This window comes from Heptranchias perlo, unplaced genomic scaffold (assembly GCF_035084215.1).
Source record: "Heptranchias perlo isolate sHepPer1 unplaced genomic scaffold, sHepPer1.hap1 HAP1_SCAFFOLD_44, whole genome shotgun sequence".
In the NCBI taxonomy this organism is placed as follows: domain Eukaryota; kingdom Metazoa; phylum Chordata; class Chondrichthyes; order Hexanchiformes; family Hexanchidae; genus Heptranchias; species Heptranchias perlo.
In genome coordinates this window covers 3,885,803-3,911,642 of record NW_027139453.1, presented here as the reverse complement: position 1 = coordinate 3,911,642, position 25,840 = coordinate 3,885,803, and the positions used below count along the sequence as shown (strand labels likewise).

The 25,840-nt window shown below is 44.7% G+C and overlaps 1 non-coding gene across 1 annotated transcript; it reads right to left on the bottom strand.

Annotated features, from left to right (window-relative positions):
• Positions 1-24,955: 24,955 nt before the first annotated feature.
• Positions 24,956-25,038, bottom strand: trnal-cag (transfer RNA leucine (anticodon CAG)). The gene has a single exon. It is a non-coding gene; the product is annotated as a tRNA-Leu (tRNA).
• Positions 25,039-25,840: the final 802 nt, after the last annotated feature.

Genomic DNA, 25,840 nt, shown 5'->3' with positions numbered 1-25,840 from the left:
AGAACTGGTCAAGTCTGGTACAGGCACTAAATCAAATCTCACCAACAGTTACAGGACTCCAGGTGTGAACTGATCTTGTCGGGTTCAGACAATTAATCAAATCTCACCAACAGTTACAGGACTCCAGGTTTGAACTGATCTAGTCGTGTTCAGATACAGAATCAAATCTCACCAAGGATTACAGGGCTCCAGATTAGAACTGCTCTCGTCGGGTCCAGGCACTTAAACACATCTCACCAACTGTTAAAGGACCACAGATTAGAACTGATCGAGTCGGGTTCAGATACTTTGTTAAACCCCAAGGTGGTAAATTATATTCATCTTATTATCAAATACAAAGAACGAAATCTGCATTCACACAGCTGGTTATAATGTGAATCATTTGCGATGTTCTAAAAGGGCAATTGGAATTCGCGCTCATTATTCTCCACGGCCTGTCTCTCCCCATTGACTCGAGTTGTTTAAAGGGCGGCTGATTCTACATTGTACATTATATACCACGGCCTGTCTCCCATCCATTGACTCGGGGTGTATGAAGGGCGGCCGATTCCACATTGTAAATTATACACCGCGGCCGGTTTCCCACTCATTGACTCGGGGTGGATAAAAGGCGGCCGATTCCACATTGTACATGATACACTACGGCCGTTCTCCCACCCATTGACTCGGTGTTTAAGCGGCGGACGATTCCACATTGTACATTATAAAGCACGGCCGGTTTGCCATCCATTGACTCGGGGAGTATAAAGGGCGGCTGATTCCATACAACAGAAAGGAGGAATAAACGGGTCTTTTTCCTGGTGGCAGGCAGTTTCTAGTGGGGTACCGCAGGGATCAGTGATTGGACCCGAGCTATAAACAACATATATCAATGATTTGGATGAGGGAACTAATTGTAACATTTCCAAGTTTGCAGACGACAAACAGCTGGGGTGGAATGTGAACTGTGAGGAAGATGCAAAGAGGCTCCAGTGTGATTTAGACAAGTTGGGTGAGTGGGCAAGAACATGGCAGATGCAGTATAACGTGGAGAAATGTGAGCTTATCCACTTTTGTTGTAAAAACAGAAAGGCAGATGATTATCTGAACGGTGATAGATTGGGAAAAGGGGAGGTGCAATGAGACCTGGGTGTCCTTGTACACCAGTCGCTAAAAGCGAGCATTCAGGTGCAGCAAGCTGTTCGGAAGGCGGAAGGTATGTTGGTCTTCATTGCAAGAGGATTTGAGTACAGGAGCAGGAATGTCTTACTGCAGTTATACAGGGCCTTGGTGAGACCACATCTGGAGTATTGTGTGCAGTTTTGGTCTCCTTATCTGAGGAAGGATGTCCTTGCCATGGAGGGAGTGCAAGGAAGGTATACCAGACTGATTCCTGGGATGGCAGGACTGACGTATGAGGAGAGATTTGGTCAACTTGGCCTATTTTCACTCGAGTTTAGAAGAATGAGAGGTGATCTCATCGAAATATATAAAATTCTAACAGGACTTGACAGACTTGCTGCAGGGAGGATGTTCCCAATGGCTGGGGAGTCCATAACCAGGGGTCACAGTCTCAGGATATGGGGTATGCCATTTAGAACAGAGAAGAGGAGAAATTTCTTCACTCAGACGGTGATGAACCTGTGGAATTCTCTGCCATGGAAGGCAGTAGAGGCTCAGTCATTACATGTATTCAAGAAGGAGATGGATATATTTATTAATGCTAAAGGGATCAAGGGATATGAGGAAAAAGCGGGAACAGGGTACTGAGTTAGACGATCAGCCATGATCATTTTGAATGACGAAGCAGGCCCGAAGGGCCGAATGGCCAAGTTTTGCTCCTATTTTCTATATTTCTATGCTTCTATGCACATTTTTCACCACTGCCTGTTTCCATTCCATTGACTTCGGGTGTATAAATGGCGGCCGATTCCACATTGTACATTATACACCATGGCCGGTTTCCCACTCATTGACTCGGAGTGTATAAAGGGCGGCCGATTCCAGATTGTACATTGTACACCATGGCCGGTTTCCCACTCATTGACTCGGAGTGTATAAAGGGCGGCCGATTCCAGATTGTACAGTATACACCAGCACCTGTCGGTATAAATACCCCGAGTATCTGCAGAGAGAAGAGAGAAGTCACCAGTTCGGACGTGGACCCTTCTCAAAACATGATTGGTCATATCATTACATTATTTAAAGTGAAGATTGTTTGTAAGTCGATTGAAGATTCTGTGATTGGAAGGAGTTTTTAAATGTTTCTCAATAAATATTTTACATTCAGTGGACTTGAAGTTTCAGATTTGAGTTGAAGTTCAAGCAATGTCCTGTTTAATTAACAGTTAATTTGACACCGTGTTATGTTTCCATGATTTAATCCCACTCCCGGATTCGTTTTACAATTTATCACTGAGCAGTTAGTTATAGTTTTCATTGTAATTCCTTTCTCCAGCTGAAAGCCCGTTCACAATGAAAGTTATTCAATTCCATCATTGGAAGCAAGAACAAGTCTGGAAATTTCACCCCAACTCAATCAAACCTCTGATTTCGTTCTCATCCTGCTCTGTTAATGTGTCTGTTTATTTCTCATCTTACCAGTTAACTTAGTGACGATCAAGATTATGTGTCAAGGAACGTGCGGACTCTCCAAATGTGTCACTCGCTATCTGGTAGCCATGGCAGCGGCGGATCTACTGGTCGTTATCACCGATCTGATATTGAGGCAGATTCCGATTGACCATCAAATACGCATTGTGCAATTCATTCCCGTGTGTAATATTCACGCCGTCCTGCTATACGCAGCCACAGACTGTTCTGTCTGGTTCACAGTTAGTTTCACCTTTGATCGATTTGTGGCCATTTGCTGCCAGAAGCTAAAAACTAAATATTGCACCGAGAAGACGGCGGCTGTGATTCTCGGAACAGTGACTGTGGTGAGCTGTTTAAATAACATTTTCTGGTACTTTATGTATCAACCTTGGCACACGATTTATAATAACCCCTGGTTTTGTTATGTGAGCGTCCCTGTTAAGATTTCAGGATTATGGACAGCAATCGAACTCCTTCATTATATCCTCAATCCGTGTGTCCCATTTGTTCTGATTCTGCTGCTCAATGCTTTCACCGTCAGACACATTTTAGTGGCCAGCAGAGCTCGCAGGAGACTCCGGGGCCAGGACAGTGGGGAGAGCCCCAGAGACCGAGAGATGGTGAGCCGAATGAAATCCATCATTTTACTGTTCGTTATCTCGGGGAATTTCATCCTGTTATGGGCGCTATTTATGATGTGTTCGATAGCGCAGCGAATGTGGTATCTTGGTTATATGTCTTTCGAACCACCTCTTTTTGTACTAGAAATTGGATTCATGCTCCAACTCCTGAGTTGCTGCACAAACACTTGTATTTATGCAGTGACCCAGACTAAATTCAGAGAGCAGTTGAAGAATGTGGTGGAATATCCCATTACTATAATTGGTAAATTCATTAAAAATTGAGATGAATGGAAGAATTTCCAGCGTCAGAATTCAATCCTGGTTGATGTTCCACCCGAGCCGATAGTCCCCGCCGCAATGTCGAATGTCAGTACTGAGGGAGCGCTGCACTGTCGGAGGGTCAGTGCTGAGGCAGCGCTGCACTGTCGGAGGGGCAGTACTGAGGGAGCGCGGTACTGTCGGAGGGGCAGAACTGAGGTAGTGCTGAACTGTCGGAGGGTCAGTCCTGAGGGAGCGCTGCACTGTCGGAGGGTCAGTACTGAGGGAGCGCTGCACTGTCGGAGGGTCAGTACTGAGGGAGCGCTGCACTGTCGAAGGGGCAGTGCTCAGGGAGCACTGCACTGTCGGAGGGTCAGTGCTGAGGGAGCGCTGCACTGTCGGAGGGTCAGTATTGAGGGAGCGCTGCATTGTCGCAGGGTCAGGACTGAAGGAGCGCTGCACTGTCGAAGGGGCAGTGCTGAGGGAGCGCTGGACTGTCGGAGGGTCAGTGCTTAGGGAGCGCTGCACTGTCGAAGGGGCAGTGCTGAGGGAGCGCTGGACTGTCGGAGGGTCAGTGCTGAGGGAGCGCTGCACTGTCGGATGGGCAGTGCTGAGGGAGCGCTGCACTGTCGGAGGGTCAGTGCTGGGGAGCGCTGGACTGTCGGAGGGTCAGTGCTGAGGGAGCGCTGCACTGTCGGATGGGCAGTGCTGAGGGAGCGTTGGACTGTCGGACGGGCAGTACTAAGGAGTTCTGTTCTGTCAAGAGCTGCTGTCTTTTGAATGAGATGCTAAACCTCTCAGGTGGACTTGATTGATCCCACCGCGCGATAACGAAGAAGAACAGGGGAGAGTCCTGGACAATATTTATCACTCCACCAACATCACTAAAAAACATGATCATTGCCACGTTGCTGTCTGTGGGACCGTGTTGTGCACAAATTAGCTGCCGCGTTTCCTACATTAGCACCGCAATGACTGCACTTCCAAAGTACTTCATTGGCTGTGAAGCGCTGTCGAACGACCTGCGGTCGTGAAAGGCGCGGAATAAATACAAGTCGCTCTTTCTCAAATGGCGCTAATGAGCATTTCCTGATGCAAAGCACACACACTCCAACTAATTTTGCTGCAGCTGTTGGAGGTCACATACAGGACGAGGTCAGGGCCTCGTGTATGACAGACATTATTAACTAACAGTTGACAGGAACCGATGAGAAATGCTATTGCCATAAGACCAGGTAATCTGGAGAGTGTGTGGGAATGTAAGATTATGAACAGGACTGGGTATAAGATGGGTTTTATCATTCAATTGATGATGAAAATATATTAACCATACGTCACACTATTTACTAGCCCCTGAATTTGTACTAATGGTAAAGATCAACGACTATCCCACAAACCCAACCAAACTGGCGAGCTGTCTGGACTGGAATTCATTGGGTATTTGAATGTTTGATTTGGGTCAGGTCATCTCCAGTCAGACCCATTTCGAGCTGATTGGGGAATGTGGAAGATCTGGGCGAATATATAGATGTGTACTAGGTGAATCATGGCGAGACATCTCTAAGGATCAGTGATCATCTGGGAAAGACAAAGTGCCTGACTGAGTTAGTTTAGAACATTAAAAAGGACATTCTGCAGATCTCGAGGAAGGTTGGAACCAAAATTGTATTGTTGTTCGTGGCTGAGATCCGCGTCCAATAATGGTCTCAGAAAGGAGTGAGAAAGATTGAAGGAATGAAATAAACAGCAACAAGAGGATAGAGCGATGGAAATACACGATGAAAAGGGGAAGGCAGAGAAAAAGTTCAATATAAATGTAGAGAAAAGAGATAAAGCTGAGACACTTGCTGCACAGGTTAGATCAAGTTGGATTCCACGTGCTGAAGTTCTGCTAAAGAGAAGTCGTGGGGTGGAGGAGTTAGAAAGCGCTGCAGCGGAATTATAGATGAACAATGGTCCAGCTTTAGGCAGACACTCTCGATTTTACAGGAGTTGGGACCATCAGGCAATTCCGCTGCAGTTACAGTATTAGAGAAAGAGTCCAGTCCATCTGACGCCTGTCGTTCACCCTGTTCCATGAACATTCCCCATCGTCTGTTCCTCAACCTCCACTTTATCCACCGTTACCTGCCGCCCCTGTGCTATTCCACACTACCCATCACTTCCATCAACTCCAACCAAACACCAACGTATCCTTCATTTCCAGCTGCCTCAGCTCCATCTCACACTTCCCCACCACTCCGAGCTGCCCCAACACCAAGCTCAATCTCTTCTCCACTTCCAGTCGCTTCAACGACTTCCCACTTATCCACTTCTCCCAACTGTCCCACTCTATAGACTGTTACCTTCCGTCGTCCATTGGCCCCCACTCCAGCCCAAACATGTCCATCAGCAACTCCTTGTCAGCAGGTGGAAACCATAATCTCCTCAACAGCTACTCAGTGACCAGAGGATCCTAGTGGAGCAGTGCGTATCGGATTAGGAGTTTTGATTTTCGCTTCGGTATTTTCACTGATTGAAATAAGGGTTTAAATCCCTCACGAGCGCTGCTGTGATACCATTTTAAGTCAAAAATCAACATTTGGCTTCAAACATCTTTTCAGCGTCATCACCAACATCGTCGTATTGACCATCACCTGGGACCAGTGAGAATATTCACCCTATTCCGCCACCTCCTCATCACCGTTGTCATAGTTATCAAAATTCACACACCCTCATTCTGAAAGAATACCTTTGGAGAGGAAATGAAGTCTGTGCAACCCCCAGAGATTGTGCCAGGATAGAGACAGTCTGCAGTTCGTTCTTCGAAGTGGTGCATCAAATGGAGGAAGTTCACCCACTCAAACGCTGTCAGGACACGGTCGCCAGTAACGCCATTGGGATTTGGATCAAAGGCGGTTAAATGGAGTTAAGTTGGAGATCAGCCAGAATCTAAAAGAACGGCTCGAGGGGGTGAATCGTCAACACCTGTTACTTTATTCCTAAGGTGTCGCCAACCTTGAGCCAAGTTTCAGTCGAAGCCATGATGCCAATGCAATCATCCATAGTATGGACTTGGGTGGAAATCTGAACTATAAGATTCTATGACCCTGAGACATTTCCTCTGACAAACCCCAGTCAGAGGCTTGTTTCATGCATCTGCTCAAAGCAGACTGGCGCATGTTCCCTGCAGTGTTGTATGGCATCAATAATACAAGGTCAGCAGCGGGTGGTCACAACTTGGACAGTGCTTCTCCAGTGAGTCAGAGCCGCAAAAATTATGTCCTGTCTGACATCCCCAGCTTCCACTACGGTGATTTTTAATTCGGTTCCAGGGGCATTGTTCCCCGAATTGCCTTCAAACCTGAAAATGTTCTTCCAGTATTGACTTTACCCAGATCATGAATACAGAACATCTGAAATCCGAACAGGTGTAGGCTATACGGCCTCGCGAGCCTGCTCCACCACTAATTAAGATCATGGCTGATCATCGACCTCCACTCCACTTTCCTGCCTGATCCCGATATCCCGTGCCAGGACCTACTCCGTTAATGGTAGGGCGTTGGGGAGAGTTATAGAACAAAGAGGTCTAGGAGTACAGTTTCATAGTTCCTTGAAAGTGGTTTCACAGGTGGATAGGGTGGTGAAGAATGCATTCAGCATGCTTGGATTCATTGGTCAGAACATTGAATCCACGAGTTGGGATGTCTTGTTGAAGTTGTACAAGACATTAGTAAGGCCACATTTGGAATACTGTGCACAGTTCTGGTCACCCTATTATCGAAAGGATATTATTAAACTAGAAAGAGTGCAGAAAAGATTTACTAGGATTCTACCGGGACTTGATGATTTGACTTATAGTGGGAGGTTGGATCGACTGAGACTTTTTTCCCCTGGAGAGTAGGAGGTTTCGGGGTGATCTTATAGAAGTCTATAAAATAATGAGGGGCATAGATAAGGTAGATAATCAAAATCTTTTCCCAAAGGTAGGGGAGTCTATAACGAGGGGGCATAGATTTAAAGTGAGAGGGGAGAGATAGATTTAAAGTGAGAGGGGAGAGATACAAAAGGGTCCAGAGGGGCAATTTTTTCACTCAAAGGGTGGTGAGTGTCTGGAACGAGCTGCCAGAGGCAGTAGTAGAGTTGGGTACAAATTAGTCTTTGAAAAATCATTTGTACAGTTACATGGATCAGGTGGGTATAGAGGGATATGGGCCAATGCAGGCAATTGGGACTAGCTCAGTGGTATAATCTTGGCGACATGAACATGTTGGGCCGAAGGGCCTGTTTCCATGTTGTAAAATTCTAAGATTCTATGATTCTATCCCTTGAGGACCCTAATGTCCAGAAATCTATCAATCTCAGCCTTGAATATACTCAAACATTCAGCTTCCACAGCCCTTTGGAGTAGATAATTCCAAAGATTCACAACCCTCTGAGTGAAGAAATTTCTCCTCATCTCAGTCTCAAATGGCCGACCCCTTATTCTGAGACTATGCCCATTAGTTCTACACTCTCTAGCCAGGGGAAACAACCTCTCAGCATGTACCCTGTCAAGCTTCTTCAGAATCTTATATATTTCAATGCGATCACATCTCATTCTTCGAAACGACAGAGAAAATAGGCCAATTTTATTCAACCTCTCCTCATAGGAGAACTCTCTCATCCCAGGAATCAATCCAGTGAACCTTCGTTGCACCGCCTCTAAAGGCAAGTATATACTTCCTGAGAAAGGGAGAACAAAACTGTGCACAGTACTCCTAGTGTGGTCTCAACAAAGCCCAGTACAACTGCAGCAAGATTTCCTTACTATAAGGAAGTATTGCTACAAATGATACCCCCTTGCAATAAAGTCCAACGTTCCGTTTGCCTTCCTAATTGCTTGATGTTCCTGCATGCTAACTCTGTGTTTCTTGTCCGAGAACACACAGATCTCCCTGAACACCAACATTAAATAGTTTGTCACCATTTAAAAATATTCTTTTTTGTTCTTCCTCCCAAACTGAGTAACCTCACATTTCCCATTCAGCGTGGATGGAATCTCCTAACGTTGTAGACCTGCCCTTTATACAACAGCGGTAGGAACCATGGCTGTGTGACATTGACCATTGGAAAAATGCAGCCTGCAGTACAGAAAGGACCAAGAATATGGACATCTACCTATGTACACTTGTACGAATGGAGGAACACAGAAAAGTCTGATCCACACTGCAGCTCGCAACCCTCCCAATTGCTGGTATTGCAAGGAAAGGGTTAGTCTGACGAGATTGAAGTCTGTTCATGTAATTGAGTTTCCTTCATTTTGTAGTAAGGTTAGTTCTTAGCCCTTGTTTCGTTAGTATGAAGGATGAATCGAAATTTTCAGATAATTGGCAAAAGAAGCATAGGGGAAATGAGGTGACTTTTTAAGCAAGGAGTTGTTATCATCTGGAATTGCCAGAAAGGGTGGTGGAAGCAGATTCAACAGATAGTAACGTTAATAGAATCATGTAATCATAGAAAGGTTACAGCACAGAAGTAGGCCCTTCGACCCATTCAGCCCGTGCCGGCTCTTTGTCACAGCAATCCGGTTAGTCCTATTGGCCAGTTCTTTTCCCGTAGCCCTGCAAGATTTATTTTCACCCGGCAAGTATTTATCCAATTCATTTTTGAAAGCCACAATTGAATCTGCTTCCATCACACTTTCAGGCATCGCAATCCAGGTCATCACTACTCATTGCATGAACACTTTTTACCTCCTGTCGCCTTTGGTTCTTTTGCCAATCACCTTCGATCTGCGTCTTCTGTTTCTCGAACTTTCCGCCAATATGAACAGTTTCTCTTTATTTACATTATCCAAACCCTTCATGATTTTGAGCACTTCTGTCAAATCTCCTCTAAACCTCCTCTGCCAATAGGAGAACAACCCCAGCTTCTCCAGTCTATCCATGTAACTGAAGTCCTTTATCCCTGGAACCATTCTCGTAAATCGCTTCTGCACCCTCTCTAAGGTCTTCACATCTTTCCTGAAGTGCAGTGCCCAGAATTGGACACAATACTGCAGTTGTGGCCGAAGCAGTGTTTTACAAACGCTCAACATAACTTCCTTGCTTTTGCACTCTATGCCTCTATTTACAAAGCCCAGGATTCCGTCGGCTTTTTTAACCATTTTCTCAAACTGTCCTGCCGCCTGCAATGATTTCTGCACATATACCCCCAGATCGCTCTGTTCCTGCACCTCCGCCCGCCTAGAATTTGAAAATATATTTTTTTATTGCCTCTCCTCGTTCTTCCTGCGAAAATATATCACTTCGCACTTCTCGAAATTAAATTTAATTTACCATACGTCCGCCCATTCCACCAGCCTATCTATGCCCTCCTGAAATATTTTACTATCCACCTCATTCTTCACTACGCTTCCAAGTTTTGTGTAATTTGCAGGTTTTGACGTTATGCTCTGTACACCCAAGTCCAAGTCATTAATATATATCCAAAAAAGTCGTACAATGCTCTGGGGAACACCATTATATACCTTCCTCTCGTCTGAAAAACAACCACTCACCACGTCTCTCTGCTTCCTATCACGTGATCTATTTCTAATCTCTCTGGCCACTGCGCATCTCATTCCATGGGCTCAAATTTGGTGACAAGCCGATGATATGGCACTGAATCAAACACCATGTGGAAGTCCATATTCACAACATCAAATGCATTCCCCTCATCAACCCTCTCTGTTGCCTCATCAAAAACTAAATCAAGTTATTTAAACACAATTTGCCTTTAACAAATCCGTGCTAGGTTTCCTTTATTAATTCACACTTGTCCAAGTGACTTTTAATTTTGTCCCATATTATCATTTCTAAAAGCTTCCCCTCGACCGAGGTTAAACTGACTGGCCTGTCGTTGCCGAGTTTATCCTTACGCTCTCTTTTAAACAAGGGTGTAGCATTTTCAATTCTCCAGTCCTCTGGCATCACTCCCATATATAAGGAGGATTGCAAGATTATGGCAAGCACCTCTGCAATGTCCACCCTTCCTTCCCTCAGCAACCGAGGATACATCTACTTTATGTACAGCCAGCCTTTCGAGTACCTCCTCTTTGTCATTTTTCAGCCCATCCAGAATCTCAACTACCTCTTCACTGACTGTGACTTTGGCAGCATCTTCTTTCTTGGTAAAGACAGTTGCAAAGTACTCACCTACTAACTCAGCTATGCCCACTGCCTCCATAAGTAGATCTCCTTTTTGGTCCTTAATCAGTCCCACCCCGCCTCTCACTGTCCGTTTATTATTTACATGCCGACAGAAGACTTTTGAATTCCCTTTTATGTTCACCGCCAGTCTATTCTCATACTCTCTGTTTTCCATAGTTATTTCCGTTTTCACATCACCTCTGCACTTTCTTTATTCACCCTGGTTCGGACTTGTATTATCAACCTGACATCTGTCATACGCCCCCTGTTCATGCCTCATCTTACTCTTTATCTCTTTCGTTATCCGGGAATCTCTGGCTTTGGTTGCCCAGCTTTCCTCCTCGTGGGAATGTACCTAGACCGTACCCGAACCACGTCCTCTTTAAAGGCGGCTCATTGTCTGAGAACAGTTTCGCCTTCCAATCTTGGATTCCAATTTACTCGGTCAAGGTCCGTTCTGAACCCACTGAAATTGGCCCTCCTCCAATTAAGTATTTTTACTCCAGCCCATCTCCTGTTAAGTAATCGTGCGTTTGATTTTTCCTAGTCACTTTCCATAACTAACCTGAACCTTATGATGCCATGGTCACTGTTCCCTAAATTTCCCTCCCCGTGACACTTACTCCACTTGGCCCACCTCATTCCCCAGAACCAGATCTAGCAATGCCTCCTTCTTCGTTGGGCCATAAACATGCTGATCAAGAAAGCTCTCCTGAACACAATTCAGAAATTCTTCCCCCTCTTTGTTCTATGCACCATTACTATTCAATTCCACATTAGGATAGTTGAAGTCCCCCATTATCACTACTCTATAGTCCTTGCACATCTCTGTAATTTCCGTGCAAATTCACTCCTCTATATCCTTTCCACTAATTGGTGGCCTTTAAAATAAACTCAGCAATGCAATGACACCGATATTGTTTTTTAACTCAAAACCAAATGGACCCTGTCCTTGATCCCTCAAGGACACCGTCTCTCTCCAACGCTGCGATATTCTCCTTAATCAATGCTGCCACCCCCGCCACGACCTCCCCCGACACACCTCTTTCTTGTCTTTCCTGAACACCTTGTATCGAGGAATATTTAGCACTCATTCCTGCACGTTTTTGAGCCAGGTCTCTGTTACCTCTACCACATCATATTCCCATGTGAATATTTGCGCCTGCAGCTCACCAACCTTATTTACCACGCTTCGTGGTTTTAAACACATCCATTCTAAACCTATCTTCGACCTTCTTGTCTTCTCTCTTCGTCTGATCCCACCTAATAATGTGCTATTTCTTAATCTAGTGCTATCTCTCTCTCTCTCAATCCTTTGTGCACCTCGTTTCTCCTTTCTAATGTTACATCCTGGTGCCTATCCCCCTTCCAAATTATTTCAAATCCCTCCACCACTTGTGAACCTTCCCATTTGTACATTGGTCCCAGCTCGTTTGTGGTATAACCCATCCATCTTGAACATGTTCCCCCTGTTTCAGAACTGGTCTCAATGCCCCAAGATTCTGAAATCCTCCCTCTTGCACATATCTTTAGCTACACATTACCCTGCCTTATCTTCCTATTTCTCTACACACTCGCGTGTTGCACTGGGAGTAATCCAAAGGTTACTAACGTTCAGGTCCTGCTTTTTAACTTCCTCCGAGCTCCTGAAATTCCAGCCGCAGGAGCTCATACCTTTCCTTTCCTCTGTCTTTGGTACCCACATGGACCACGATATCTGGCTGTTCCGCTTCCCCCCGCAGAATGTTCCACACCCTCTCCATGATGCTCTTTACCCTGGCACCAGGGAGGCAACACACCAAGTGGGACTCACGGCGACGGTCAATGAAACGCCTGTCTCTGCCCCTTACTATCGAATCCCAAATGACTACTGCATTTCTACACGTCACTGTGCTCCCCCGTGCAGTCCTTTGCCCCATGGTGCCATGCTCAGGACTGCTCTCCTTCGAGGAGTCATCACCCTCACTGGCATTCAGTGATGAACACCGGTTTGGCAATGGCACGCATCCAGCAGATTCCTGCACTGCCTACCTCTTCCTACCCTTTCGGATGGCCACCAACTTGCTATCCTGAACTTTCTGTGGCTGCGGGGTGAAAACCTCCTGGAAGGTACGATCCAGGAAATCTTCAGCCTCCATTATGCTCTGCATTGACTTCAGCTGCCCCGAAATCTCAGAATCCCTCAGCTTGAGCTCGAGGAACTGGAGGCATTTCCTGCACACTTGGCCCTCCAGGACATATGAAACGTCCTGAAGTTTCCACATGGAGCCAGAATTGCAGGCGATGGGTCTCAGCTCCCGTCTATTGCATTCAGTTTTTTTTTCTAATCTCCCTTAGGACACTCCATTATTATTAATTTACTTATTGTTTACTTAACCCGATTAACCTACCATTTTATTCTTGGTCTCTCAGAGATCTTCCTCCCTGTTCACTGTCTTTCCCCCTCCACACCGAATGCCCCCTCTCACCAAATTCTCAAGTTTCCACTCTGTTCACAATCCACTCAATTCCCTCTGTGCTTCAGCGTGCACCTTTCACTTGATACAACTTTTGAGAACAGCAGTTACAATTATTCAATCAGCTTCCAGCTCACAGTAATTACTCTCTATTCAGACAATCACCTACAGCTGATTAACGGCTAATTGCCACTGACTTGAAGTATCTGTTAACTGTTACTGAACTTGCAGTTTCTGTTCACTGTTACTGAACTTACAGTTTCTGTTAACTGCCACTGACGTGCAGTTTCTGTTAACTGTTACTGCACTTGCAGTTTCTGTTAACTGTTACTGAACTTGCAGTTTCTGTTTACTGTTACTGAACTTGCAGTTTCTGTTAACTGTTACTAAACTTACAGTTTCTGTTAACTGTTACTGAACTTGCAGTTTCTGTTAACAGTTACTGAACTTGCATTTTCTGTTTACTGTTACTGAACTTGCAGTTTCTGTTAACTGTTACTGAACTTGCAGTTTCTGTTTACTGTTACTGAACTTGCAGTTTCTCTTTACTGTTACTGAACTTGCAGTTTCTCTTTACTGTTACTGAACTTGCAGTTTCTGTTTACTGTTACTGAACCTGCAGTTTCTGTTAACTTTTACTGAACTTGCAGTTTCTGTGAACTGTTACTGGACTTGCAGTTTCTGTGAACTGTTACTGAACTTGCAGTTTCTGTGAACTGTTACTGAACTTGCAGTTTCTGTTAACTGTTACTGAACTTGCAGTTTCTGTGAACTGTTACTGGACTTGCAGTTTCTTTTCAAGTTTTAAAGCTCTATTTTGAATTATAAACTAAATTTTAATTTCAATTCACCCATTACTTTAACAGATCCCACCTCTCACCAACATCACATGAGCGGTATCATCTGGTAGAGAAATAGTCATCAAATTGCTAAGTGGAACTTTAAATGTGCACACTGTGCTCAGGACAATGTTGCAGCCAAAAGACACATTGAAAAGGTGAAAGTGTCAGATGGTGAACCAGACAAATAAATATATAAACCCAAAGTACCCGTTCCAGGGTGGGTTGGAACCGCCAAACTTTTAATTAATAGCTAAGCACGCTGAACGATTGCACCACAGAGACAATTGAACACAACAATCACTAAAAATTTACAGAGCGATGGGGAAAGAGCAGGGGACAAGAATGGGACTCATTGGATTGCTCTTTCGAAGAGCCGGCATTGGTAAAATGGGCCAAATGGCCTCCTCCTGTGCTGTGCTTAACATGATACTATGATAATTAAGATATAATTCATGTATGTGAAGCAATTTTGGGCGGGATATGGCGTTTCAGAAATGTAAGTGCTGTGTTTTTTTGTGTTGATTTTTATTGTATTTCCGTTACATCCGGTCAGTGACTCTTATAAATGATTGGGTGTAAAAAAGTTCCAGGCCATGTCGGGCACTTTACCAACCAGTGTGTGAAACGACCTGGGTAGAAAGTCGATTTTGTGCGAACAGCACCATTAAAGCCGAAGTCAGACGCCTGATCCTTTTGACCACGCAATCACTGATAGATACTCGTCAGCAAATGATGTTAAACCCGGAGCAGAAGTGATTGCACACTCCGATTGTATCTGGCTCTTGCTTTCACTTTATTGATGTTGTTCATTCCATGCCTTCTCTCTTCTTTTAGCATGTTAGCTCTCGAAATGAAGCCCTGTGCTTGGTTTGAATTTTTCTGGCTTTATTCACCTCCATCGCTACTTTTAGTGATTTGTGTGTCTGTAACCCGAGATCCCTTTGCTCCAGTGCCCCATTGAGTCCCTTATTATCCAAGAAATATGTGGCCTCCTTAATCTACATACCAAAGTCCACCACCTCACACTTATCTTTATTGAAATTAATTTGCCAATTCCACGCCCATTCTGCAAGTTTATTAATGTCTTCTTTCATTTTGACGCATTATTCCTTTGAATTAACTACACCTCCTAATTTGTTGTCATCTGCAAATTTTGAAATTGTACTTCCGATTCGCGAGTCCAAATCTTTCATGTAAATTGTGAACAACAATGATCCCAGCACTGATCCCTGTGAAATACCACATCCCACCCTTTGCTAGTCTGAGTAGCTACCCTTCGCACCTACTCTCTGTTTTGGGTTTTGTAGCCAGTTTGCTATCCACGCTGCTACCTGTACCCTAACTCCACATGCTCTGACCTTACTCATGAGTTTACAATGTGGCACCTTATCAAAGGCCTTTTGAAAAACCAAATATATTACATCTACTGCATTGCCCTTGTCTACGATTTCTGTTACTTCTTTAAAGAATTCAATAAGGTTGATCAAGCATGATTTTCCCTTCTGAAATCTGTTCTGACCAATCTTTATTATATTTTCGTTTTCCAGATGATTTTCCGATTACATCTGTGAGCAAAGATTCCATTATCTTTCCTACCAGCGAAGTTAAGCGAACTGGTCTGTAGTCCCCTGAACTTGTTCAATCCCTCTTTTTAAATACAGGAAGAACATTAGCTGTCCGCCAGTCCTGTGGCACTATTCCCTTTTCTAATAATTTTATACACATGTAATAGTTCCTCTGCTATCTCTTCCCTAACATATTTTAATATATGTGGATGCAATCCACCTGGATCAATAGTTTCATCCTCTCTGTGGTTGAATTGTTTGTCAATTATTTATCCCCCCCCGCCCCCTACCGTGCTTTTTACTTTAAATGTCTTTAGATCCATTTTAATCCATTCATCTGATATCATACCCACTTTACTCCCTGGTAAATACTGAGACAAAGTAACTATTAAATATTTCTGCCATTTCACTGTCATTACCTGTGAGCTGATCTTGTGCATCCCTTAGTAGCCCTATCCCTATCCTGATTTTTCTTTTGTTATTTATGTGTTTGTAGAATACTTTAACTATTTCTTTTTATATTCCTTCATACTTTAATTTCATAGTTCCTCTTTGCTTTCTGAATTGTTTTTTGACATCTTTCCGAACGTTTTCTTATTCCCCTTAGTCAACCTTTCCTTTTTTGTCTGTACACTTGGAAGATGCCTTTTTCTGCAGTTTCAATTTCATCTTCAGCTCCTTATTCATCCAAAATGTTTCATTATTGGCTGGATTTCTTTTGTTTTTTAGAGGAATATATTTCCCCTGGACTCTATTGATCACCATTTAAAATATTTCCCACTTTTTTTCTATCTCTTTGTCTTTCAAAATTTTTTTCAGTTTAACTTCCCTAGTTCCATTCCCATCCCCTCAAAATGTGCTTTTTTTACCCAATCTATTACTTTGGTCTTTGTCTTACTTACGTTTTTCTCAATCATTATTTTAAACCTTATTATGTTATGATCGCTATTGCCAACATGTTCCACTATGCGTCCTTCTCTTAACTGCTCCTGTTCCTTTCCCATTAATAGATCCAGCAGTGATTCCTCTCTTGTCTGGCATCTCACATACTGAGTAAGAAAGGAATCCTGTACACACTGTAAAAATTCCGTCTCCCTTCTCCCTTTCCAGACCTCTTCTTGCCAGTTCATTTTGGGGTAGTTGATAAACTCCGATGATTATTATTCAATGTTTTTTACTCATTTCATAGATTTGTCTCCCTATTTCTTCCTCCACTTGCCTTCCATTATTAGGTCGTCTGCAGAATATACCTATTTCCGTGGTCGATCACTTGTTATTCTTTGCTTCAACCCACATGGATTCCCTTTCTATCCTAATATTATTCATGTCCCTTTTTTCTATTGCCATTATTTTGTCTCTAATTACTACAGCTACTCCTCCCCTCTCTATCCTTTCTAAATACGTCATATCCTGAAATATTTAACTGCCATTTCTGTTCTTTCTGCAGCCATGTTTCAGTTATCCCGATAGCATCTGGCTCCTCGCTTCGAATTACTGCCCCCAGTTCCCCCGTTTTGTTTTGGATGCTGTACACAATGCTGTACAGGCAAAATAATTTGATTTTAATATTTGCTCCCCCTTGCTTCATAATTAACAGTCATTTTGTACTGATATTCTTCACCTAGATTCATAGAGTCATAGAGTTATACAGCACGGATAGAGGCCCTTCGGCCCATCGTGTCCGCGCCGGCCATCAGCCCTGTCTACTCTAATCCCATGTTCCAGCATTTGGTCCGTAGCCTTGTAGGCTATGGCATTTCAAGTGCATTTGTATTTGTTCCCTGACTATTTAGTTCCTTTCCGTGTTCTGGCCTTTACTCTCATATCCTATTCCTTTTATCTTCAGACTTATGTCATTTTCACGCGATCTCTCCCCGTTTTACTAGTTTAAGGTCCTATCCACAAACCCTTTTATCCTTTCCGCTAGGACATTGGTCCCATTCTGTTCAGGTGGAGCCCGTCCTAGCGGTAAAGCTCCAACCTGTCCCAATACTGATGACAGCATTGCATGAAATGGAACTCTTCCTTCCCACACCAGTCCTTCAGCCACGTATTCACCTTACTGATCTGCCTATCCCTGTGCCAATTAGTATGTTGCTCGGGTAACAATCCCGAGATTATCACCCCTGAGGTCCTGTTTTTTTTTCATTTAGTTACTAACCTCTTATATTCCTTTCGCAGGACTTCCTTCATTTTCTTCCCGCCGTCATTGGTCCCAAGATGGCCCACGAAAACTTCTTCCCCCTTCCATGTTCCTGTCAGGAATATAAGATGTTGAGAACAGGATTTAATATTCTTCAGGATAATGCATATAAACAGCAGGAATGTTGTTGGTAAAGTTGGATAAGGGCCGCTTTTGGGTGCAGCTGGCGTAATGCGCTATTAACAGCGCCCAATGACCCTTGCACAGGCAGGCCGCAAGGTTCAGCTGGGTCGAGGAATTCGCTCCCATCAGCGTTCCATTCCGGGCCTGACACGTGGAATCAATGCAATTCATACTGTCCACCACCAGGGGAGCTCAATCTCTGAAGCGCAGGATGGTTCTTCGAAATTTCGAAAAGGCAGCTGGTACATTTTATTTGCTCAAAAAATAACAGCCTACTGTCTGCACGGAGTCTGAACGGAGATGAGCCATTGCACACGTAAAACACAGATGCAGGTTGCATCCCTATGTTTGCACACTGATGTTTAAACATTGAATAAAGGTTGTGCACTACTAAATCCCACATCCTCCAATCTGCACGCCAGACATCACCAATCTGACGATCTGAGTTGGTACCAGGTCTGGAGAGTCCATGCACCAAGGTTCTCTGCTGATGATGGGAGATTTTCTTCCAAAAGGTGGACAGAAGGAGTGACATCCTATATCCGCTGAGCGGGAGGGGTGTGGGGCGTTGCAAGAGGTCCTCCAGACATATATCCAAAAGGCAGCGGGAGGCCGCGGGGGACGAAGTCAATGCCAGGCGCACAGCATCATGAACATGGAAGCAGTGCAGGAAGAAGTTCAATGCTCTGACTTCAGTCGTCAAGGTGAGTGAGGTCAACTCTCAAGTGGCGTCTCCTATGAACTGCACCAAGCAATACACCCCCCATCCCCCACACACCAACAAACTCTTTCCATCAGTAATCAACTCTTCGAACCAGAGGCTTTCTCTCGCCCTCACACATTACCACTGTTGCATGCCGCCCACCCACAACTCACAGGTCACACAAACTGTCAGCTGTTCAAACATGACAGGTACATCACACAGACACACGTCCTGCTTTCTTGCAGGAATAGGCGGCACATATCAGGAGGCAGCAAGTGACAGTGGCATTTAGCCCGCCGAGCCTGTTCCACCATTCAATGAGATCATGGTGGACCTGTGATCTAACTCCATATACCCACCTTAGCCTTAACACCCTTGGTTCACAGAAATCGATCAATCTCAGATTTTACATTCACAAGTGAGTTACATCAACTACCGTCTGCAGAAGTGCGTTACAAACTTGTCCCACCCTTTGCGTGTAAAAGCCGAGGTTTTGTGCATGCAACACACGTGGAGAAAAGAAAATGTCTCCAGATGTTGTACAGATTGAAGCTGAATATGAATTTATCCCAATTCACGCCATGTTATGAATGCAGAATGGAAATGCTCCTGCATTGGCCGGGAATCGAACGCCAACTTCCTCGAAGGCAGGCAAGAAATCGACCCCGAAAACACCAATGCCCATGCGGCAGTTGGCTGCATGTGTCCACTTGGAAACCTGTCTGAAAGAACATACAGTTTCACATGCCGAAAATGTGAGTGTTTGATGAGACCATCTCAAGTGGCGCAATCGGTTAGCGCGCGGTATTTATATAATAGCATCAGGCTCGAGAAATACCAAAGTTGTGAATTCGAGTTTCACCTAGAGCAGTTCAACGTTTTGCTTCTGAATATTTCCACCGGAGTTCAAGCTGCAGCTGGTCTGCTCCATAAAGCATCTCCTTCTTCGTGTTCTCATGTGGGCACTTAGGGTCCTCTGGCCGGCCGTATTGCAAGAGCAGGTGTGAGTTTAGTTGTTAATAGGCGGGAGAGGGGGCGATTGGCGACAGCATAAAATGGGAAAGTAGACGGCCCGAGATCTTTAAATCTAAAGAACCGAACACACAATTCTTCTTTATGTGAAATAGACATTGTTCTGTTTGAAGTGTCGTGTAGGAAAATGGGGATCGGGCGGGAAAATAGAGTGGAGCTCGAAGATCAGCCATGATCTCATTGAATAGCGGAGCAGGCTCGAGGGGCGGCAAGGCCTCCTCCTGCTCCTATTTCTTCTGTTCTTATGCAACAGCTGACCCGCCCCTCGTTGCTTGGCGGTTGGTTTTGCAATATCCTGTCCCGCCTATCGCTTAATCCAGTTTGTTGCTCCCACTTTCACATTCAACTTGTTTCACTTCCTGGTCATGTGATACAAATGGCCGCGTGCAGAAGGTTCCGAGCCCGCAGGAAGATGAACGGTGGAAGGAAAGAGAGCAGCGATTTTGCTTCGCCACCAAAGATGAAACGCTCACTTTTCCTTTATTTTTCGTTTTTCTTTCTTAGAGTAAACTTTGCGGAAAGTGAATCGAACTTCAGTGACTGTAAATTCACCAGAGGTTCTGGCTGCACAAGATGAAATTGGCGACATCGGCATCTGAGAGGCTGAAATGATTAACATTGTTTCCGAGTTTCGGTAAGAGGCAGCACGGATTGATTTGTAGCGCTGAATGTCTCTGCATTCTACCGCCCACGGAGATGATGCTGGAAGTGTCTGCAAGGAGTGGGTGGGGGTTAGAAAGTATCGACTTTATTCGAGCAAAGAAATCAGATCAGCGCAACTAAACTCAGTGTTAACCATCCAATGAACAAGCTGCAGATAACTGCACCAATCCAAACATTTCCAGGTAACTATGGAAAAGACTCACTTTGAAGCAGTTTAGACACTAAACTGCAATTTCTGTCCAAACAAGGGACGGGTGGTGTGAACGGGCAATCAGTGGTTTTCTAACTGATCATCTACTGTCCAAATGTTTCTGGTAAAAATGGTGATCAGACAAGAACAAAGCCCTTTGCTGAGAATGTTAACCAAAGGTCAACATATTGACAATACTTCGCAGGCATCGTCTGTCCCGCAGTTACTTCTCTGCTGGAAAGGCAGAACTTGCCATCTGTTTTAAAATTGACAGGCTGAACAAGGATTTGAATCCTGAACCCTGAAATCATTTAAACGTCTGATGCTCCACCGATTGAGCTATCCAGGTTTAGGGCTGCTCCAGTTTCCATCATACAGATTCATGGTCGGTCTCTGAATGTTCCATTGTGGGCGTCGAACTCGGGTGAAGGTTCATTTTATTAAATTCTCAGTAACGTTTTGAGGAGAATCCTTGTTTGTTTTGAACCTGATGTAAGAAACATGGAGAGGAAACTCGTGAGTTTACAATTCTTCTTGTTTGTGCCAAATGTCTTCTCATTCGTTGGCACCAATTAAAAAAAACACTTTACCCAGTGGCTCAAAAACTAAACTTCTCCCACACGGGATCTGGAAAAGGTCTCTCGACCTGTCAGCGGACCAACAACTGAAAGCGGAATAATTCCACTCGTTACTCAGTGACACCGGGAAAAACTTTAACCTTCCGAATTTTCCTACACGACACTTCAAACAGAAGTATGTCTGTTTCACGAAAAGAAGAATTGTGTGTTCGGTTCTTTAGATTTAAAGATCTCGTGCCGCCTCCTTTGTCATTTCACGCTGTCGCCAATCGCCCTCTCTCCTGCCTATTAACAATTCAACTCACATCTGCTATTGCAAGACGGCCGGCCAGAGAACCCGAAGTGCGCACATGAGAACACCAAGAAGGCAATGCTTTGTGGACCACACCAGCTGTACCTTGAACTCCCGTGGAAATGTTCAGAAGCAAAAGGTTAAACTGCTCCAGATAAGACTCAAACTCACAACCTCGGAATTTCTCGAGCTTGTTACTGTTATATAAGTATCGCGCCCTAATCGATTTCGCCACTGGAGTCACGCAACTGAGTGGCGATTGGTTTTGTATTGGGTCATTGTTTAAGGTATGGGCTGTTCAAAGTTTGTGTAATAGTAATTATCATAATTATTTCCAGCTCCTCCTGCTCACTGGTGCTCGGTGCTTCACCCTGTGAGATACCCTCAGTCTCACTATATACATCCTCTCGAGAGGGTGAACCTGGGCTGGTGATGGAAACGGTGATTCGGGTGCAGCAATGGAAGCTTCGGAGTTAGCGAGCTTAATGACGTATCCTTACTTCTTTAAATGGTGGGAGACCTTACAATTAACAACAGCTAACATTTATATCGCGCCTTTAACTAAATAAACTGTCGCAAGTCGCTTCACAGGAGCGTAATCAGATACAATTTGACACAGATCCACAAAAGGAGATATTCGGACAGGTGACCTAAAACTTTGTCAAAAAAGGTCGGTTTTAAGGAGCGTCGTAAAGGAGGAGAGAGAGGCGGAGGGGTTTAAGTCGGGTATTCCAGAGTTTTGGGTTCAGGCAGCAGAAGGCATGACCGTCAATGGTGGAGCGATTAAAATCAGGAGTGCACAATACACCATAATTTGAGGAACGCAGTGATCTCGGAGGGCTGTCGGGCTGTGGGAAGTTAAATCGATAGGGAGAGGCGAGGCCACGGAGGGATCTGAACACAAGGATGAGAATTTGAAAATCGAGGCAATGGCGGACCGGGAGCCAATGTAGATGAGCGAGCACAGGGGTGATGGACAGTTTTAAAGCTAAGCAACGTGTGCAGGGGCGGAGGGACAGGGTGACTCGGGAGAATGGGCCTGGGGCAGTGAGAACATCTCTTGAGCATTAAGATTTTCAGTAGCTGAGAGAGGCAGGGAGATGAGACCAATGTGTCTATTTACCGTGGCATCTGCAAAATCCATCGTCTCTCAATACCCAACATCTTTCTTCCCCTCTCCCTGCTTTCCTGGTAAAGGTTTATTTTTCAGTCTCTGCATTTGCTTCGAACATCTAATTCCCTCGGCTTCTGGAGGAACAGAGGAAGCTGGAGGAAAATAACAGAGAGAAGCAGAAGGAGATGGCAGGTGAACCTGGCAGAAAATGTGAGTGTTACTTGCTTCAAATGAGGCAGGAGCGGCCGGCGTTGCCTTGCACCTTTCCAAGGAGATGCGTTGATCAGGTAGGAGTGTTTTGGAAATGGAAACAGTTACAGCAGCAGCTTGTGATAGTATTTCCCCTCACTGTCCATTCCATGTTCATGCCGACCCGCACTTGGTGATTACATTCTCTGAACAAGTCTTTCGTGTTCTTACAATAAATGTCATTTTGTTTGAGCAGCTTGTCTGGGGCGAAAGTGACCTAAATTTCAAAGGGAGAAGCAGGAAGGACAGCGTTGGTCGGCTTGCTTGCAGGAAAATTGCAGCAGGTTCCCTGGTGATCTCGTGGTCAGGATTCAGATGCAGGTCGGGTTGGTTTTTTTGAAGGAACAAATCAACAAGGCCGAAAATCCCATCCAGCCGAATGCATCAAAAATTTTCCCGTCTTTATAAAGGACTGAACGTCAGGGCTGGGATTGGAACCCACGTCTCCACGAGACGTGAACGCAGCGCCTCAGACTCCCGACTCCTGGCTGCAGTGGTCACATTCTCTCATTTCCAGATAAAAACCCAAATAAATTTTCACTCATTCCGGACTTCGTTAAATGCTTCCTGTGGGCTGAGTGACTGGGATGCAATCTCCCCAGTATTTCCTGCCCATCTGCTCGGTGCATGGGGAGGTTTGACCGGACCGTGGCATCTTGTTTCCCAGGGTGGGGCAGGAATGCAAGGCTGCATTCGCTGCTTTCCACCGGCAGTGGGTGAATGGAGAGAGCGGGGCCGGACAGGCGGCCTCAATGTTGCTGCTTGTCGCGGCCGAACTCACTCCGGGAGCTGTGGAACAGAGAAAAACTGATGGCTTTGTTGCCGCTGATAAAATCCGGTTACAACCTCTTGTTATTAACAGAAGCAGCGCGGCAGGATCATTTAATGATCTCTCACAAATGAACTGAATGTTCAGCTTTGAGAGGGGTTTTCTGCATCATCAGGGCAGGGAATGGGAGTGAGGGAGAGACACTGCCGGTATCTGTGTAGTGTTTGTCTCTGTGTAGAACTGTACAGAGAAAGAAAGAATACACCGAACCTGTGAGATATTGTGTTTTATTCATATTTAACCTCAAAATGAATTCTTCAACTTTTGAATTTTTGCGTCCTTAATGAGGAATGTTTTCAAAATAATTCCACGCAATTTCAAACCCGGGACTTTTTGTATATTAGGCGAGAGTGATAAACATTATACTACGGAAACTCAGCTCTGTAAATTATTATAGGAACAACTAAGAAGAGAATAGCGGTCTGCAAATGTTTTCATTGCGGGAGGCGGATTCGATTCCCGTTTCGGAGAATTCACTTTTACAAAACAGTTTATTGTATTAATTACGAGAAACTCAGCAAACTCTTTAAAGCAGATGAATAATTCTTCTATTCGCCATTAATCAACCGATAACTTTGTGCTTCAGACTGAAGGAAATCCGAACATGGTTACCGAGTCAGTCAAAGCTTAAATAAGTTTTTGTGTTTTGCATGTGTTGAATTGTTAAATTCCCCACCTCACTACAACATAACGGTAATTACTGCTCCACTCTATCATACAACCCCAACTAGTGCCGCCTCATTGAAAGAACATTAACTCGTGCCCCCCACTATTGTACAACCTCAAGTGGTGTATATACAAAGTGTGAGTGTGTTTATTTGACTGTGATATTTATGTAATAGCAGTCTCCAATCCCTCCGTGTCTATGGAAAGTTTGTTAGTGACGAAAGTCGAATCGCGCCCTGATAACACTGGATCGTCAATGTCCGGGCTCAGGCCACTTGACCACGCTCTCTGCCTCTGTTGTCCAATTGAAATTGCTGACTCACCGCGGGTGTGGCTATGGTGATATCGTTTTATCCACATGAACGGATTTTAATAGAAAACATCTCCCACACACAATACAGCGAAATGGACTTCACATGTGTGTATTTCATAACATCTTTCACCATTCACTAACCAAGGAAGTAAAACACTCACAATGACGGAACATCACTCGCACACTCTGCTTTTCATCTTATCATTTTACCAACAACACAAAAAGGTTAAAGTTCACATGCAAACGGCATGCAAATATGAGTATTGAGATCACAGGCCCAAAGACTGTGTTCATTACTCATTTTTATTCAGTGGCCAAGGTCTTGGACAACACTGGTCTGTTTCACAATGGATTGATGGGACGGGCCGTATTCTGCTGAACCCCAGGACGAAACATTCTAACAACAAATTGAAATAAACCTGCCGTGGAAGGATGGCGGATTGGTTTTCTGGAAAGAACAAATTAACTGGGCCCAAAAATCGCCTGCAGCCGAAAGAAGTAAAAGTCGTTCTGTGTTTGCAAAGGTCGAAATGTCAGAAGTGGGATTCGAACCCACGCCTCCAGAGGAGACTGCGACCTGAACGCAGCGCCTTAGACCGCTCGGCCATCCTGACTCGACAATTGCTACTTTACTGACCCTGATTTTCCACAGAGGCCCAGTGACCGTTTCACTCTGGTTCTCGGTCATTCCTGGAGGGAGACCGGGTGAAAAGGATACCAGTTCCCCAGATTTCCCTGTGCCTGTGCTCGGTCTATGGGGATGTTTGGTCGCGCGGTGGAATATTGTTTCCCGGGGAGGGGCAGTAACGCGCGGTTTGAGATTGGATTCGGAGCTTTCCGTCCGCAGCGGTTGATTGGAGCAAGCGAGACCGGACAGGCGGCCTGAATGTTGCTGCTGTCGTGGCCTCACTCACTCAGCGAGCTGAGGAACAGCGAGAAACTGATGGGTTCGTTACTGAATCCGAAATGCGGCTTAGAACTGTTGTTAATAACGGAGGCAGCGCTGCAGGATCCTTTAATGATCGCTCAGAAATCAACTGAAACCTGTCGGAATGTGAATATAATTTTACTTTTCCATAATAAATGGAACGACATTCATTGTGGAAACAGGGAAAGAGTCTGTTGTCGCTCACTGAATAAATATCCATGTCACAGTGAGCCAGCTCTCTTGCAACAAGTGAGTCCTCCCTTCAGACCTTGTCTGTCAAGAGGAATTCTGATTTCCGTGAACCCAATCTCGGTTTTTATCGTAAAATACTGCGGATGATGGAAATCTGAAATAAAAACCGAAAATTCGTCAGTGCATCTGGCGAAGGGTCTTCGACCTGAAATATTTACTCTGTTTCTTTCTCCACAGATGCCGCCTCACTTGCTGACCTTTCCAGCATTTTCTCTTCTTATTTCGTTTTTTTTTAT